Source organism: Hipposideros armiger, unplaced genomic scaffold (genome assembly GCF_001890085.2).
Source record: "Hipposideros armiger isolate ML-2016 unplaced genomic scaffold, ASM189008v1 scaffold_356, whole genome shotgun sequence".
NCBI lineage: Eukaryota > Metazoa > Chordata > Mammalia > Chiroptera > Hipposideridae > Hipposideros > Hipposideros armiger.
The window spans coordinates 826,523-839,720 of NW_017731706.1; the positions used below are offsets into that span (position 1 = coordinate 826,523).

Below are 13,198 nucleotides of genomic sequence, written 5' to 3' on the forward strand. Positions count from 1 at the left end.
ATCTTCACAAGAGCCTCACACAAGTCAGGTGCTGAGTCTCATTTTACTATTAGCCAAGGGGCCTGAGATCCTAAGGAGACTGAGTGGCCTAAGTCACACAGGCAGTAAGTGGCAGGGCTACTATGCTAACCCAGTTCTTACAATTCCTAGGTCTGTGCTCTTGGCCCTTGCACCATGTGGCTTGCTGCCCTGCATGGGCAGACTCTGCTATTTGTCTCTTTTATTATGGAAAGTGGAGAGCAGCTGAGTAGGAAAACAATCTCCCCAACTCCTCAACCCTGAGACCCTTTAAACCCCAGACACAAGGATGTAGGTGTCAGGCCTGGAGCAGACCACCGTCCCATCCTGCTCACAAACCTTCTCACTCTCTTCATCCGCAGAGATCCCAGAGAAGCACGTGAGGGGCGACCTGGCATGGTGGCCCAGGGCGAGCTATAGTGGGTCCCACCGGCTTCTCTCTGGCCCCCCAGGTCACCTCCTTTCTGGCTATTTACCTCTTGACTCTTTCCAGAACACACTGCAAAGCAAATAGCCATGGAATTTCCTATGAACACATGGGTTTTACTACTCTCTTCCTGCTTTCAGGATTTTGAATACATTTATATGGTTCTTGTAAATGCTAAAGATAAGGCGTGGAATGCAGCTCTCATCCCCTCCCTCCCTTCCTCCAATTTTTAGTCCTCTTAATACAGGAATGGGCCCAGACTCCACCCATTATAGCTGAATGTGCTACCATAAAAATCTGAAAAAAATCTAAACCATCTTGCCAATACCCTCAGAAATTGAGACTTTCCACAGGGAGTGGAGAATGTTCTGCATTCTACTTTTAGGTGTAAAAAAGTAAAAGAGGGCAGGAAAAGCAGTTAAACAAAACATTCTTTCCTGTTCAAAGAGTAAAAAAAAAAAAAGTTAATAGCAGTTTTGGGGCTTCAGGTCAAAGCAATACTGTGAGTTCACCCTTTGAATCTCCCCCTGCTTGCCAAACATGGCAGTTATAGATGGGTTTTTCTTTACATAAAAAAGACAGGGCTACAATTAGAACCAAAATAAACATATCTAAGGACTAGAAATTGAACAGACGTGCAGTGGTGAGGCTGATGTCACAGGTCTGTGGGGCTCCAGGCAGAAGAGGCCAGAGCTCAATCGCGGAGGAAAACAGGGTTCAAAGCTTCTTTTTCCCAGTTGGAATCTGAGCCTGGTTCCTGAGACGGGAGGCAGGAAGGGCAGAGCATGGCTGGGATCACAATATCCTCACCGCTGGGGAAGACTTCACCTGGGTGAAGATGTCACCAAGGAACAGAGCCCCAAGTCAGGAATACGGGCCATGTCAGCTGGGCAGGTGGAGGCAACCACAAAACCAGGAAGAGAGAACTCAGAAACAATTCCCAATCCAGACGGTGCTACGAAAGAAAGTTCTAAAGGACGAGAGAAATGTAGCTCTCAGGAAGTGTTCCCAGAAACTCAATAATCAACAGGGAAACCTACTCTCTGTGAATGCCGGGAATAGGGGCAATCATCTCAAAACGAATTTCAAATGAGCATGTTTAAGTTCTTTGAAGGCCACCAAAAATAATAACAAGACTTCATGAAACAAAGTAGGAAGCCATGAAACAAGAAAAGATAGATACGAAAAAGAACCAATGAGCAATCTTGGGAAAGAGAAATATAAAAATAGAAATAACAGTTTGTACAGCGTATCCTCGGTTCAGCGCACATTCAACAATCTTTCACACACAATTGCACGTTCTGAAAGTGAGCCAAAGGTGCTTGGTCATCAAAAGGAGTCTCAAATTCGTGCGTGGGTTGCGGGGGAGGGGAGGGAGGGAGAGGATGGGCAGGGAAAGGGAGGAGGAGGAGAAGAAGCAGTGGGAGAGGTGAAGGGGCTGAAGGTTGTGGCACCTGGAGTCCTCCCCTCCCCCACCCCACGCCTCCATTACCAGCATTGTTTAACCTCCCTGGAGCTCCACAGCCTTCTCTGCACAATGAGGATAATAATGACCACTACAGGATTGTGGCGAAGATGGTAGACATTTTATGTAACATAGTCTACCCTTCGTAAGAGCAATTTATCAAGGAAGACAGTACATCAACACTTTTTTTTCAATTGTATCTTTAATAATAAAAAAGATCATGGTACCTTATATGTTGCCTTCCTTTGTATCAGAGCAGTGAGTTCTCTGGTCATAGAAATGTCCCTTAGATAGGGTGTTTCTGACTCCTACACACAGAGGCTTTTCTTGGCAACTGCCTATATGCACTTTTCTTCACCTTCGGAAGCTGCCATTCCACAGGCCTGGGTGAATCAGTCTCAGATGGCCCCTCTGATGTTTCATTTGCTCACTTGACAGAAGAAAAATGTTTCAAAATGACTTAATCCTTTTACTCCTAGAGTCTTCCTTCTAAAGTGCTCCCTCTTAATGCAATAAAAACATATCTGTGGTAATAAATGTCTGTGTCTGCTCCAGCCTTAGAGCTGGTTTCGCCTGGTGTACACCCATCATCTGATCAACAAGATGCCTCTGTCTGCTCCCGGGCCTGCTTAGTGGACGTGATGTCATGGCTGACTGTGGGGAATGGTTCATTTCCAATAGCTGATGCCCTCTGCTCCCAGGAAAATAAAGAACCCTGATTAAATAAAACATAGCAGAATTAGATCTTCCAATATAAACAGAACCAGAAACACCTGTGCATGATTGCCTAGGGCGGTGTCAGCGACCTGAAGGAGAGCAGGGTCAGTATGAAGAGTTCCATATACTCAGGTGGCCTTGGCATCAGAACCAGAGGAACAGCCGTACTATAAGGACATAACCTGAAAATCTTTCTCTTCTTTCTATATGTACTTGCAACTCTTTAAACATTATAAAATATTCAAACACCTAAGATAATGGACATTAACATTTTGTCAAATTTATATCAGGACCAATCTCTCTAAGAAATAAAATGTTATTGATATGACACCAAAAAGCCCCACACCAAAACCTCCCCAAACACTCTCTAGAGATACCTACTATCTTGACGTTAACATGCATGTTATTTAATTTTTTTACTATATATCCATTAGGTAGCCGTAAACTTTGTACTATTATGTGTTTTAAAATTTACATGAACTGTCTTTCATGTCCCTGTGGCAATATTGTAGTTGCCTATTTATGCTTTCTAATCCCTTCCCCTTCTCCCTCATCCCCACCCCCCTCCCAACTAGCAACCATCAGTTGTTCCTCTATATCTCTGAGACTATTTCTGTTTACTTTGCTCGTTCATTCTGTTTTTTAGATCCCACAAACTATAAGTGGACTATATATATAGTCACAAGACATGGAGTATAGTGTGGGAGAGGAGTCAAGGGAATTGTAATAGATAATGTATGATATGGGGAGGAAGTGGGCCGGCGGACTGGAGGAGGAGGGTTGTCACTTTGAGGGGTAAAAAGTATAACTGTTGCACTGTGTTGTACAGCTGAAACTAACTTTAAAAAATGTTTATTTCACAATAACAAAAGAAATTAATTCATTCATTTAAAAAAATTTGCATGAATGATATCCATATCCATTTACATCTTGTTTTTTTTCATTCAGTATTATGTATTTGCGATTTTGCCCATTTATTTTTGCCACAAATAGTTATAGAATGCCTACCATAAACCAAGCAGTATTGGTGGTAGGACTGGAAAAAAAAGAAAAAAAGGACAGCAATAAAAACTCTACCTTCGTAAGACAGACAAAAAAGATAAGTAAAATATATACTATGATATATATGAAATATAACATGTATGAAAAAATACTACGGTAATGGTAAGTCTTTAGGGGAACATTTGAGGAAGCAAAGGGGCGGTAAGTGTGTATGGGGGATGGGGAGCGAGGTTGGCAGTTTAGACACATCACGTGTTTCAGGGTAAACGCTGCCCGGTGTTACGCCTGGTGAAAGGACAACTCTGTTACACAGAGGGCTGACTGCAGTGCACATCCTGGTTCACAGCTCCTTTGGGAATTGCTCAGTCAGTATCGCAGGCACAATTTCAAACTCAGGCACACCTCACGTCCCTCTGGGATTCTAACAATATATACTCCCACCATCAGGGATCGAAATTTCCATTTCCCCACGATCTCGTAAGTTTTTATCAGACTTCTAAATTTTGCCTTTCTGAAGGGTATAAGTGAAAACGTGTTGCTGTTTAGTTTTTATTTCCCAGATTATTACCATGGCTGAGATCTCCATATTGGCCACCTTGATTTCCTTTCTGGAATTGTCTGTTCACATCCTTTGCTCATTTTTCTATAGGGGTGTTTGTCTTAATTTAATTCATTTATATGATTCCTTTATATAGCGTGAATTAATCCTTTGTCACAGGGATTCCAGGTACATTCTTCTCTGTGGCTTGTCTCATTACTTTCTCTATATCTTTTGTGATACAGGATTGACACTAATCTAATCAAATGATCAAGCCTGTCATTTGTCATTTGTTTTTTTTTGTTTCTGGAAAACAGCTTCCCTACCCTAACGTCGTAAAAGTATTCTGCTGTATTTTCTTCTAAGTTTTCCAGCTTTTCATACAAGTCTGTAATTTGTGAATAAAGTAAGGTAAAAATGATTTTTCTTTTTTTCTATAGGAAGCCAATTGTACCAGCACTAGTTATTGAATAGTCCATGTCTTCTCTGTTGATTGGAAATGGGACCTGTGTCAAGTGCCAAGTTACCAAATATGGGATCTGTTTCTGAACTGATCGTCTTTCCTACTGGTCTGTTCATCTGTCCCTCACCAGTTCTACTGTCTTTATCATCATAGTTTTGTTAACATCTTTATTAAAATATAGCTAACATACAATATTATATTACTTTCTGGTGTGCACCATAGATATTCAACATAGATATATAGATTTATATATCTAAATAAGTGATCACTGTGATAAGTCCAGCAACCATCTGACACTGTACCATGCTATCACAATATTATTGACTATAGTCCTCATGCTGTACATTACATCCCCATGACTTATTTGTTTTATTCCTGAAAATTTGAACCTTGTGTTCCCTCATCATAGCTTTATAAATTAAATATGCAACGCCCCACATTTCCCCATCATTAGTCTTATATAAAGCTACCTTTGCTATTCTTGGCCTTTTGTATACTACCTTAATCATTTTAGTATCAATTTGGAAAATTCTCAGTCAGGACTAGAATTGCATTTCATTTATAAATTAATTTAGGAGAACTATTGACTTTATTGAGCCTTTCCATCATGAAGATATCTCTTCACTTATTTAGGTCGTGTTCAATGTCTTTTGTTAAATTTTATAATTTTCATAAATATCTATCATATTTTTGTCACATTATATTCTATTGCTATTTCTTTTTATTGCTATAGAAAATGGTGTCTGTAATTGCATTTACTAATTTATTGCTGCTATGGAGAACTATTAGGTTTTGTACATTGGTCTTTCTTATACCTAGCAAGCTTGCTGAATTCTCCCACTCGTTTATCTTCAGTTTAGTTAGCTTACCGAATAGTTTATCTGTAGATAAACATATCTTGAAATATTGCTGGTTAGGATTTCTTCTTTTTCAATCATCATATATTTTTTTATTGCTAAAACTTCAACATTAATGTTAAATAGAAGTTGTGATCATAGATATCCTTATCTTAATACTGACTTAAGAAAGAATGCTTCCAATATTTTATCAGTAAGTATAATGTTTATTGTAGATTTTTGGTAGGTGATTACATTAAGGAAGTTTCCTTCTTGTCATAGTTTACTAAGGATTTTCATTAGGAATGGGTTTTGAACTACATAAAATTAATTTTCTGCATCTATTGAAATGAAGACATTATTTTCTCCTTTAATTTTCTAATGTTGTACTCTTGTATTCTAGGAAAACCCCAGAATTTGGTAATAATGTTTTGTGTATTGCTGGGTTTATTTTGCTAATAGTTTATTTAGAATTTTGTACTAATATTCATAAATGAGATTGTTCAATGATTTTCCTTTATCTTACTCTTCTTCTCTGAGTTTTGGTATCTAGATTATACTAATCTTATAAAATAAGTTGGAGGAGGTCTTTTCCTTTTATCCTATAATCTGTGAACAAATGATATAAGATAGAAAGTATTTGTTCTTTAGAATGTTGTTAGAGCTCATTGGATTTCGTTTGTGTAAAGAAAGCAGGTACTTAACTTCAAATTCATTTTCTTTATGGGTTATAGATCTAGTTCAGTTTTCTATCTATTATTGTGTAGATTTCTATAAGTTATATTTTTCTAGGAAATTGCCTGTTTAATCTCAATTGTCGTATTTTTGTTCATAAGATTTGCTTAAGAATTCTAAAATGTCAGCCATGTGTATATTAAGTCCTTTTCTCTAGCTAAAATCTGCTAGAGATTTATTTATTCTACTAGTTTTACACCATCTATTAGATTTATTAATATTTTCAATTCTATCTTTGTTTTCTATTATGTTCATTTATGTCCTCATCTTGATTATTTCCTTTCTTGTTAATTATTTTTATTCAATATATTGCTTTTTCCTAATAACTGTATTTCTTCATTTCTATTATATTTATTTAAAGGCAAGGGTTTATTTATTTAAACTGTTTTTAGCTATATCCCACAAGTTCAGTTAATTTAATTTTCTAGATTTTATGATAATTCTTTTTTACCATTGCTTATTTAAAAGTAGGTTTTAAAATCTATCAATATGTTTTTTCTAAAATTGTTTCATGGTTTTAATTTCTTTTTTGATGTAGAGAACATGGGTGATAGTATACTAAATGTTTAATATTTTTGAGATTTTCTCTTTTTTAAATTACATGTGTGAATGAAAGAAAGTGTATTTTCTGATTGTTGGATGTGAGGTTCTCACTCTATATAGAAAGATATAGATAGATATAGATATAGATATAGGTATAGATATAGATATATAGATACAGATATAGTTAGCTCCAGGATATCACCTTTGTCATTATACTATTCAGATCCCTATATCATTTTATTTTATTTTATTTTATATTTTAACCTATTTCATCTATCAATGACTAAAGCAAGGGTATTAAAATCTCCTACCAAAATTTTAGGTTTGTGAATGTCTCTTTATAGTTCTGTCCATTTGTATTTATATAATTTTAGGCTAAATTATTAGGTACTTAAAATTTCAGAATTGTTATGTCTTTTGTTGAATTTTTCTTTGATCAGTATGTATCAATCCTCTTTATTCCTAACAGTGCTTTTTGCCTTGAAGTATATCTTATCTGTTTTTAATATAGTTTTAGCAATTTAATTAGTATTTGCCTTTACTGTGAACATTTCTGTGTCATTATGTTTTAGGTATATTTCTTGTAAACAACATAGAACAGGTTTTTTAAAAATCCAGTATGAGCCTGTATATTGTAACTGGTGATAAAATATATTAAAGTGTATTGCAATTAGTAAAATATTTGGATTTACTTTTATGACTCTCATTTTTCATTACATTCATTCTCATTTGAGACAAACAAAAGCTGACAGAATTCATTGCCAGGAACACTTGCACTACAGAAGTATTAAAGGAACTTCTTCAGGCAGAAAGAACATGATACCAGATGGCAATTTGAATATACAAAGGAATAAATTGGGCCATAATGATAAATAAACAGGTAACTATAAAAGGGATTATTTCTCATGTTTTAAATTTCTTCAATTGATTAATTGACTAATGTACAATTATTAACAATTTATTGTGTGTTTTATAACATGTAGGACAATTTAGGACAACAATAGCATGAAGGATGGAAAGTGGAAATGTAAGTGTACTGTTGTAAAGTTCCTAAATTGTATGTGAAGTGATTTAATATTATTTGAAGTTACAGTTATACGCTAATGATGTATATCATAAACCCTAGATCAACAACTAAAAAAAACAAGAGGCATACATAATAAACCAACAGTGGAGGTAAGATGTAGTCATTAAAAATATTTAATCCACAAGAAGGCAGATAAACAGAAAAAAGAAACAGAAAAGATCAAACAAACAGAAAAGAGATAGTAAGGTGATAGAGTTAAATCTAATGACATGATTAAATACATTAAATACATATGGTCTAAACACTGCAGTTAAAAGGCAGAGATTGTCATATTGGGGGAAATCAAAGCAAGACCCAACCATATGCTGTCTATAAAAAAAAAACTACTTTATTTGGGTAAAGACTCAAATAGACTAAAAGTAAATGGATGAAAAAGATATTCCATGCAAACAGTAATCAAGAGTAAACTAAAGTGGCTATGTGTTTATCAAACAGAGTAGATTTCAGAGAAAGAAATATTATCAGAGATTATACAATGAGATAAAGAGAGACATTTCAAAATGGTAAACAAGTCAATTCATCAATGAGGATGTAACAAAATTAAATGTGAATGTACCTATTAACAAAGCTTCAAAATGGATAAATACACAATTACAGTTGGAGATTTCAACACTCCTTTCTCAGTAATTGTTTGAACAAACAGAAAATCAGTAATTATCTGGAATACTTGACAATGCTATTGACCAACTTGATTTAATTGATCATTTATAAATGATTAATTGATCACTTAGATCTACCCAACAACAGCAGGATTACACATTCTTTTAAAAGGCACACAGATCCTTCACCAAGATAAACAATATTCTGGGCCATAACACAAGTCTCAATAAATTTGGAAGGACTTGAATCATACAAAGTACCTTATCTGAACACAATACATTTTCACACTAGAAATCAGTAACAAAAATATATTTGGAATATTAACAAATATTCAAAATTTTGAGAACATACTTTTAAATAACCCATTGTCAAAGAAAAAATATTTTTAACTGAATTAAAATAAAAACATAGCATCATAAAATTTATGGGATCTAGCCAAAGCAGTGCTTAGAGGGAAATTTGTAGCATTAAATGCATATATTAGGAAAGAAAGGTCTCAAATCAGTTAACTAAGTGTCCACCTTAAGATAGCAAAAGCAGGAGCAAATTTAACCCAAAGTAAACAGAAAGAAACAATAAAAGTAACAGCAGACATCAATGAAATAGATATGAAAAGGAAATTTTGTAACAAAGAAATCAATGAAGCCAAAATCTGGTTATTTGAAAAGATCAATAAACTGGTAAGCAGTTAGCCAAACTAATGGGACTGGGATGAAAAGACAAATTACCAATGTCATGAATGAAAGAAAAGCTATCACTACAGATCCAGCAGCATTAATGGGATAATGAGGAAATATTATAAACAATTTTATGCCAATATATTAGATGACTTAAATGAAATAGGTAAATTCTTTGGAATGCACCATTTACCAAAGGTTAAAAGACAAACAAACAAACAAAGATAACCAGAACAGTTCAATATTTGTTTTTAAACAAAATTGTAGTTACCTTCTCACAAAGAAAACTCCAGTTCCACATGGCTTCACTAATGAATTCTACAACATTTCAAGAAATAAATAGTACTCACTCTACACAAACTTTAGCAACCTGACAAATGGCATGTAAGAAAACTTAGAATTGGTATCACCTTTAATGGTGAAAGACTGCATGATTTACCCCTAAGTTTGGGAACAAGACAAGAATGTTCACTCTTACTACTTTATTCAATATTTCATTGGAGTACGTAGCCAAAGAAACTAAGCAACGAAAAGAAATAAAATACATAGAGATAATATAATCATCTATGAAGAAAAACCTGAAGAATCGACAAAAAAATGCTACAAATAATAACTTTGGAGTATAGTGTGGGGAGTGGAGTCAATGGAATTATAACAGATATGTATGATGTCGGGGGGGGGTGGATTGGGGGAAAGGGGTTGTCACTTTGTGGGGTGAAATGTATAACTAGTGCATTGTTTTGTACACCTGAAACTAATTACTTTTAAAAAAAGAAAAGAAATAACAACTTTAGCAAAGTATCAGCATTAAAAAGCAGACATACAAAATGTAAGAACTAGCAGTTGGAAATTGACATTAAAAAACAGCAATATTTATACTGACATCAAAAAGTATGAAGTATTGGGCCTGCCGACTGGCGCGATGGTTAAGAGCTCGCTTGGGATGCCAGAGGGCCCCGGTTCGGATCCCACATATGAGGGCCAGTGACACTGCCCTCTACAGTTAAGATGCTGAACAACAGCTCAACCTGGAGCTGGGCTGCCGTGGGTCGCCGGCGATGGTGTGGGCTGCAGCCCCTGTGGCAGTGGGTTGCCATGGGCTACCATGGGCTACCGTGTGTGGCCAGCAGCCAGCGTGAGCGGCCAGCAGCCAGCGTGAGCGGCCAGCAGCCACAGTGAGCAGCCGTCCAGAAGCCGGCGACTGATCTGCCTCGCCCGGGAAGAGCGCAATGATGGTGCCAACTTGGGCCAGTGAAGCAATGTCCTCCACAACTAGACTGAAGAACAAAAGGACAGCAACTTGTCTGTTCCCCTTCCCCTAATTCCCCAGCACTGTTCCCATCCCCCCAATTCCCCAATAAAAATCTTTAAAAAAAAAAAGTATGAAGTATTTAGGCAGGCGATTTAACAAAATATCTTCAAGAGCAATGCACCAAAAACTATAAAACATTGCCAAGAGAAAATAAATATGACCCAGATAACAGAAAGATGTACTATGTTCCTGGATCAATATTGTTAAGATGTCAATTCTCTCCAAATTTAGCTATGAATTCAAGGCAATTCCAATAAAGTCTGTGAAGGCTTTTTTTTTTTAGAAATTTGTGAGCTGATTTGAACATTTACATGGACCTAGAGTAGCCATAACAATTTTATTTTATTTATTTTATTATTTTTATTTTTTAAGGTTTTATTGGGGAATTGGGGGAGGGAAACAGCATTGGGGAATCGGGGAAGGGGAACAGACAAGTTGCTGTCCGTTTGCTCTTCAGTCTGGTTGTGGAGGACATCGCTTCACTGGATATTATCATTGAGCTCTTCCCGGGTGAGGTAGTCGCTCACCGGCCATTGGGTGGCCGTTCTCGGAGGCTCACAGCAGCTCACAAAAGCTCACGCCTGCTGCCGCCGGCGAGCCCCACTGCAGCCTACGCTGCGACTCACGGCAGCCCAGCTCCAGGTTGAGCTTTTGTTCACCATCTTAGCTGTATAGGGCGCAACGTCACTGGCCCTCATGTGGGATCTGAACTGGGGCCCTGCTGCTCAGAGCTGGCATGCCAAGCCAACTCCTAACCAACTCGCCACTTGGCCAGCCCAGCCATAACAATTTTAAAAGAAGAAACAAGTTGGAGGAATTAAAGACTTATGATAAAATATAGCACATAACACAGTGTGGTATTGACAAAGGATAGATATCAATGAAATAAATAGGGACTCCCAAAATAGACCCACATATATATGGTCGATTAACTTAAGACCAAAAGTACCAAAGTAATTCAATGGGAAAAGTAGTCTTTTCAACAAATAGTGCTAGAACAATTGGACACCCATATGCAAGAAAATGAAACTCAGCCTTTACCTTACACCTTATACAAAACTTAACTTGAAATGGGTCACAGATCTAAATGTAGGCCCAAAACTAAAATTTTTAGAAGAAAATACAGAGCAAAACATTTATAACTTTGGGTTAGGCTAAGACTTCTTCGTTAGGATATAATAAGCAAAACCATACAAGAAATACTTGAAAAACTGGACTTCATCAAAATTAAAAACTTTTGCTTTTCAAGAGGAAGTGTTAAAAAAAGTTCAAAGGGAAGCCACAGACTGTGAAAAATATTTCTCAAACATATATTTGTTCTGGGCTTATATTCAGGATATATAAAGAGAACACTTAACCACTCATTAATAAGAAGATAATCAGCCAATAAAAAATAGGAAACAATTTGAATATTTCATGAAAGAAAATATAAAAATGGCAATTAAACAAAGAAAAATGTGTTCAACATCATTAGTCACTAGGGAAAAGCCAATTAATACTACAATGAGATACCATTAATGACATGCCCAGTAGAATGGCTGAAATTAAAAGTACTGAGCTCACTATGGTAAGCAGATGAATGCCCCCCCAAAATGACCATGCTCTAATCCATGGAATCTGAGAATAAGTTACCTCATATAGCAAAAGTTTCATTGCAAGTGCAATTAAGGGTACAGATGTTAAAATGGGGAGACTATCCTGGATTTTCTGGATTTTCTGGGCTCAATGTAATCACATGAATCTTTAAATATGGAGAACCTTTCTCTGTTGTGGTCAGAGAGATGTAATGATGCAAGATGAATTAGAGAGATGTGGTGTAATAAGGATTCGACATTCGACTCACCATCGATAGCTTTCAAGATGAAGGAAGGGGACCAGAAGCCAATCACTTTATAGCGAAGTGTACACCAAGTGTTGGTGAGAATGTGGAACAGTTGGAACCCTCAGACATCACTGGTAAAATTCAGAATGGTACAATCACTTTGGGAAATAGTTTGGCAGTTTATTGTAAGTAGAACATAAATTTACCATGCCACCCAGCAATGTCATTCCTAGGTGTTAGCCCACTGGAAATGAAAACACATGTCCACATAAAGACTTTTTATAATGTTCATTGCAACTTTACTCATAATAGCTAAAAACTGGAAAAATCCAAATATCCATCAACTTGAACATGGATTTTTTTTTAAAATGGGATACCTCTCACCAATAAAAAAAGAGATGGACCACTGATATATGCAACGACATTGATGAATCTCAGAAAGCATCATGCTAAGTGAAAGAAGCAGACAACAAAAAAAGCAGTTCATGCTGTATGATTTCATTTATGTAAAATTGTAGAAAAATCAAACTATAGTTACTATAAGCAGATCAGTAATTACCAGGGGGTGGATAGGGTGGAAGGAGAGGATTGAACTGAAAAGGGCATAAAGGAAATTTTAGGGGTGATAATCATATTCTATTTTGTGATTTTGGTGGGTACACAAGAGTAAACATTTGCAATTCATCAAATTGTATACTATAAAATTGATTAATTTGCTGCATGTAATTTATGCCTCAGTAAAGCTGATTTAAAAGAAATAAAAATGATAGGCTGAAGCCATCACTCCAAAATAATGAAAAATTACTTGGTAATTTAATCCATTTAAATATATTGTGACTAGTGATATATTTAGATTTATTTTCTTTTTTTTTTTTAATTTTTTTCTCCCAGTTTCTGGCTTTCCTTTTTTTTTTTTTTTTAAAGATTTTTATTGGGGAATTATGGGGATGGGAACA

The 13,198-nt window shown here is 36.1% G+C and overlaps 1 long non-coding RNA gene across 1 annotated transcript in view; it reads right to left on the reverse strand.

The window, feature by feature from the left end:
* Positions 1 to 2,213: 2,213 nt before the first annotated feature.
* The window catches only part of LOC109392908 (uncharacterized), a 16,744-nt gene continuing 5,759 nt past the window's right edge, over positions 2,214 to 13,198 (reverse strand). The window contains exons 2-3 of the long non-coding RNA XR_002126136.1: positions 12,264 to 12,373; positions 2,214 to 2,625 (exon numbers count right to left, since the gene is read on the reverse strand). This is a non-coding gene — a long non-coding RNA (uncharacterized LOC109392908). The remainder of the gene's footprint in view (positions 2,626 to 12,263; positions 12,374 to 13,198) is intronic.